This window comes from Ursus maritimus, unplaced genomic scaffold (assembly GCF_017311325.1).
Source record: "Ursus maritimus isolate PB19 unplaced genomic scaffold, ASM1731132v1 scaffold_23, whole genome shotgun sequence".
In the NCBI taxonomy this organism is placed as follows: Eukaryota; Metazoa; Chordata; class Mammalia; order Carnivora; family Ursidae; genus Ursus; species Ursus maritimus.
Window position 1 is genome coordinate 6,389,828 of NW_024424786.1, and position 6,434 is coordinate 6,396,261.

Consider the following 6,434-nt stretch of genomic DNA (forward strand, 5'->3'; position numbering starts at 1 on the left):
CACAGCAAGTCAGATCCTTTCTGTGGCTCAAACATGGTAGAGGTTTATGTTCCTTCTATAAAAAAAAAACAAAACCAAGCACAGGTGTTTCTGAGTAGCTGGAACCTTGCATCCAAAATGATTCAGAGACCGTGGCTCCTGTTTTGAGGGACTACCGTCTTCGGCCCAAGCCTTGCAAAGGCGCCATGCTCACCTGCACCAAGCCAGCCCCAGGGGTGCCCAGAGCACGCACTGGAGGTCGGGGAAGCAGGAAGGCAAGGGGCTTGCTCTCGTCCACTCACATCCCTGTGGCCAGAACCTGTGTATGTGGCCACAACTAACTGCAAGGGAGTCTGGGAGATGTAGTCCAGCTGTGTGCCCAGGAAGAAGAGGACCTGGGTCTGGAGGATGTCTTCTCAGTGAGGAGGTGGAGATAGTGTGGACACCTCTGAGAGGTCTGGCTGAGTAGGACGGAAGAGAAATTGGGCATGCGGTCAAGGGAAGATTTGTTTGATGGTTTGAGGAAGGCAGTGACTTGACCATACATCCTGGAAGGAGCCAGTGGAGAGAGAAGGGTTTTGCTGGGGGGAGAGATCAGGGTCTCGGAGGGCCCTTGGCTGACACGAGGAGGAACAGGGACACATAAAGCACCTCTGGCTGGGTGGACCCTGCCTTAGATCTTTATTCAGCCTGGGTCCCCAGTGTCAAACCAGGGCACTGAAAACTGAGTATGAACATGCCTTTAAGCATAAAAGTGAGGAGCCCAGGCAGCAAGAAGTTAAAGAGGAGAAGGGTGGGCAGATCCGGGGAGCCAGGTGCCCCCAACATACTGTGGCAGTGCCAGTTAATCCCTTGCGGCAGGCAGGAGGCCTGCACAGCTGTCTCTCCCAAGCTGGAACTGCACACCCACCCGGCCCTTTGCCCAGAGGCCCTGGCAGCCCAGGGTGGAAGGAAGGGGATGAGATAGGTGGGTAGCATGGTGGGTAATGGTCCAGCCCCTGCACGCTTGGAGAACTCGGTCCCCAGAGCAGAGCCATTCTGCAGGCTTGCAACTCAGCGCCCACTCGCTGTGAGAACTGACCTCCCTCTGGGCCAGCGTCCTTTCCAGCCTGCGAAAGCCAGAGTGTGTCCCTGTCCACTCCCTCCCCCACCCCCATCCATTTCTGCGTCTGCGCCTTTGCCTGGGGCTTTTGTCTCATCTGGAACGCCCTTTTCCTCCCTCTCTTTGCGCAACTAATCTACAGACCAGTCTCGAGCTACAAAACCCACGCTCACAGGCTCCTTGTCTCTGGTCACTAGCCCCCATGGCTCTGGGTTCTTCCTGTCTGGGGTGTCACATGCCAGCACAGCTCGATGCTCTGCTCAGGGCAGGGGGATGCAGGCCCAGCTTTCGCACTCATCCGTTCTTCACCCACGTTTCATTCACAACAGAGGGGAAAGCTGAGGCTCAGAGAGGTTGAGCAGCTGCACAGCTGGAGAGTGGGGGTCTCAGGACGTGAGCCCATACTTGTCTCATTCCAGAGTCCACACTCCTACTTTCCTTCTCACTGGGAAAAGCATGAAGTGGACAGCTGGGTGCCCAATAGCTACCATTCCAGGCCCCTTCCTCCCAGAAGCCAGAGAGGAGGGTGGAAAGAATATTCTAGCCTCTCTTTGGCCAGTTACCGGTTATAGGATGTTGGCAAATGTCAAGCCTCCGTCCCCCATCGTGAGGAGGGACGACAGGTTCTACGTGCTAGGGTTGGCATGAGTGTCACGTGAGATAATGGATGGGAACAGGCCAGACAACTGCAGGGTTTGCCACCCTGTGAGAAGCTGCCTGGCTGAGCCAGGAGCTCCCAGCCCGAACACAGCACGGAGCAGGAGAAAGGCTGGAGCACAGGGGCCCACCAGACCCCCAGCCCACCCTTCCTGCAGGAGCTCTCGGGCTCATGATTGAGCCTTTGACCGAGCTGAACCCCGCCAGCTGCACACCTGCCCTGTCCCGCCTGAGCTAAGGCACTGTTTGCAGGTGGTTGGGGCTGAGGGAGCAGCATGCTCTGGGGGAAGAGCCTGGATGACGGGGTCCGGCTCTGCCTCTGAGCAGCTATGTGATTGATCCTCGCCACATCTCAGCTTCCTCATCCCTAAACTGGAAACAAGAGTCTGGCAAAGTGATGGTGAGAATGTTTACAGACAAGCCCCTGGCCTATCATAGGCATTTAATGAAAGAAGCTGTTGTTGCTACTACGGATAGAACCTTAAAGGTCATCTTCTTCAAACTCCACATCTCCAGGAGCAGACACTGACCTGAGAGAGAGACAGTGACTTACCCAAGGTCTCACTGCAAAGTGAGCAATGGAAGAGCCAACACCAGACTCCAAACCCAGTGCTCCTTCCATTGCATCCTCCAGGGAGCTTCCTCCGACTTCCAACCTGTGCAGGGTCTCCTTGCTCTGACCTCACAGCCACCACTGCCTGAGTCACCCACTGGGCCTTCCAAGAGTTCTGTCTCATTCTAAGACAGGAGCCTCTTGCTCCTGCCCTAGCCTCCCCAACAGTAGCTATTACAAGGTTGGGTCCTCTGCAAGGTGTTCAGACCCAGCCAGGGATGTTCCTGGGGTTCCGGGAATGTTCCATGGATGGATTCCCAGGATGGAGGGGAGACAGAAGTAAGAGAGGGAAGGGTTAAAGTGAAGCAGCTGGAGAGGGCAGCCTGCAGGCGGCCCAGCCCGGCACTGGGAGGCCTGCACCACTCCATTCCTCTGCGGATCAGTTACACCCAGCTGTCTCCCTCCCGCCGCCAGTGCCCCTCGGATTAGGCGGGAAAGGATCCCCGGCCTGCAGCCTGCACACGGCCCGTGGGGAGCAGCGCCTGCAGCCCACGCCTCCACGACAGCTGCTGAGTGTCAGGCGAGAACATAGATCAGCAGCGTCCTGGTAGAGGTGCCCCGGCCCAGGCCCTGCCCCCAGCATGTGCAGGAGGGGCCGCCCGATGAGAAAGGGGTCCGTAAGGGATTTGGGAGGTACAGGGAAGGGACTGCTCCCAAAAATACCCTCTCTGTCCATATGTCACTGGGCCTCAAATTCTACCATTAGACATCTTGGAAACGTCAGGTCTTTCAAAGACACCAATTAAAAACCACACTTCCCAGAACAGCCGGCATTCTTATGTACTGCCTGATGAGACTGTCCTGGTAAAATCTACCCAAATTTTATTTCACCTTTACAAAGTATATATGAAGTCCCTCAAAAATGTCTATCCCTTAGGGTGCCCGGCTGGCTCAGTCGCTGGAGCATCGATCTCTTGGTCTCATGTTTGGATCTCAGGGTTGTGAGTTCAAGCCCCACATTAGGCACAGAGCCTACTTTTAAAAAATGTCTCTTCCTTTGTCTCAGTCGTTCCACTGAGAACTTTAACTTAAGATGAATTTAACGTAGTTAGTTGATAATATGGAAAAAAATGTTGTGGCCTATAGAGGCTCCTGGGTGGCTCAGTTGGTTAAGCATCTGCCTGCAGCTCAGGTCATGATCCTAGGGTCCTGGGATTGAGCTCCGCATCGAGCCCCACATCAAGCCCCACATCGGGCTCCCTGCTCAGTGGGAAGTACGCTTCTCCCCCTTCCTCTGCTCCTCCTCTTGTGCGCTCTCTCTCTCTCTCAAATAAATAAATAAATAAATAAATAAATAAATAAAATCTTTTTAAAAATGTTGTGGGCTATAGTTTCAAGATAAAAAGACAATTACCGTAAAAACTCTCAAAATACTCAGAAAAGCCATATGATATGACAAAGAAAATTTAAAACTAGAAAATATCTGTACCTATAATGAAAAACATGAAATAGTTCCATCAGTTGGCCAGATATATGAAATTTCTAGAAACTATGAAGCAAATGGGAGATAGCACAGTATATAGGTTGGACAGACCTTCTGGGTCCTAATCCTGGTTACTTGACTCAGCAGTTCTGTGACCTTGGCAAGTTACTGAACATCTCTGAATTTCAGTTTCCTCACCTGTGAAATTAGAATAATAATTATAATAGTGGTGAGAATCATGTAAAGGTTAGAAGAGGTGATGTGTGGGAACATCCTTGTGACCCCACCATCAGAGGAACCAGCATCACCCAGTGAATGAATGGCTGTGGTGTGTCTCCCCCAGTCACCCACCTACACAGCTGCTGAGAAACCCCACACAATACCAATTCAGATCAATGTAGACCTTTATTATAAATATTATCAGTCAATTAAAACTCCCTAGCTATTTGAAAATGAGGGACTACCCCAAAATGATATCCAAGCTGAGATGGTGGGGGAAATTTCCATCAATGAAATACCATCAATTCAAGAAACAGGAAGGACATGAGCAGTATTCTTTTTTTTTTTTTAAAGATTTTATTTATTTATTTGACAGAGAGACAGCCAGCGAGAGAGGGAACACAGCAGGGGAGTGGGAGAGGAAGAAGCAGGCTCCTAGTGGAGGAGCCCGATGTGGGACTCGATCCCGAACGCCGAGATCACGCCCTGAGCCGAAGGCAGACGCTTAACGACTGTGCTACCCAGGCACCCCCATGAACAGTATTCTAATTAACATTACCAGGATGATTTGTGAGGATTTTTAAGTATCTATAAAATAGGAGGCTAATATATAAAAACACAATTAGAAAACAAGAGTTTTTTTGACCTTACAACATGATCTTACAACAGAGTACCCTGCAATTACACACTACAATGCAATTATAAACAATTAGAAAATTGGACAAAATACATGAAATCTGTGTTTTCATACATTGAACAATGGGCAATGCAGGGCTAGGATCCCTAAGAGGAAAGAAAATAAATGCAATGAGTCTTGCTAGAAAGCTCCAACTCTCTGCCTACAGGCATTTTCTGGAACAAGGTACAGAGATGGGGAAGCCCCAGCAGAGCATGGTGGTCTCAATGAGTCGAAGACACAGCGATCACAGCAGGAAGTCTGAGGTAACTGGAATTTGTGTGGCAGAGTATCAGAGTAGAGGGAGTTATGTAGGGAAAGAGCTCCAGAAATCTGCATAGATTGTCTGTTGCTGAATACTAAGGTACACATGTGTAGGGCAGAAATCTATAAGGCTAGGCAAAGAACTATTGACCAATTGTAAACTGAGCAATTCCCGGAGCTTATGCAAGGATAGGAGACATTCAAGTTCTTACCAGCCAGAGTGGCGAGACCTCACTGAATGTGCAGGGCATTTAATTGAGCCTCCAGAAAGGGTCATGCCTTATAAATAGGACTAAACTAGCCCAGATTAAATCCTACACCAAACCTACTCTAATTAAGTTTTGAAACAAGTTTGAAATTGACCATGTTGATATGCAAATAACTTAACTGCAAGATCTAACTCTAAATATTCTCTAGAAGAAAAAAAATCCAGATGCTCAACAATGTAATAATAATGTCCAGAGCCGATTAAAAAAAATTACTAGACGTGCAAGGAACCTGGCGACTGTGACTTAAAAGAAGGAGAAAAATCAGCCAATAGAAACAGACATAGAAATGACAAAGATGATATTAGCAGACAAGGGCTTCAAAATAGCTATTACAAATATGCCCAAGAATGTAGAGAAAAATATCAACATAATGAGAAAAGAAATGGGAGATATTTTAAAGAAGAAAATGGAATCTCTAGAGATGAAAACATGAAATTTTAAATGAAAATAGAATGAACAGATCAGAGACTACAGAAGAAAACATCAATGTACTTGAAGACATAAGCAAAACTATCCAAAAGGAATTAGAGAGTGAAAAAGAGGCTGAAAAAATAAATAGAGCCTCAGGGTCCTATAAAACAATATGAAGAGATGTAAAATCCATGTAATTTAAGGACCAGAAGGAGAGAAGGAAAAGAAAGAAGTATCTTAAGAAATAATGGCTGAATCCAGAATATATAGAGAATTCAACTCAACAACAAAGAAATAAACAACATACTTTTTAAAAGGGCAAGTAACCCAGGCATTTCTCCAAAGAACATACACGAGTGGCCAATAACCACAAGAAAAAAAATGCATGAATCACTAATTATTAGGGGGAAAAAATCAAAAGTACAATGAGACGTACCTCACACTCACTAGGATGGCTATTATTTAAAAAAAAAAAAAAAGGAAAAAGTGTTGGTGAAGATGTAGAGAAGCCTGAACCTTTGGACACTGCTGGTGGGCATGTAAAATGATACAAACACTATGGGAAAAAATATGACAGTTTCTAAAAAAATTAAAAATAGAATTACCATATGATTTAGAAATTCTATTTCTGGATATATATTCCAAAGATTTGAAAGCAGGGACATAAACAGATATTTGTACACCCATGTTTATACGAGCATTATTTACAATAACCAAAATGCAGGAGCAACCCAAGTGTCCACTGATGGATGAATGGATAAATGATGTTTTGCACACAATGGAATATTATTCAGCCTTAAAAAGGAGGAAAATTCTAACAC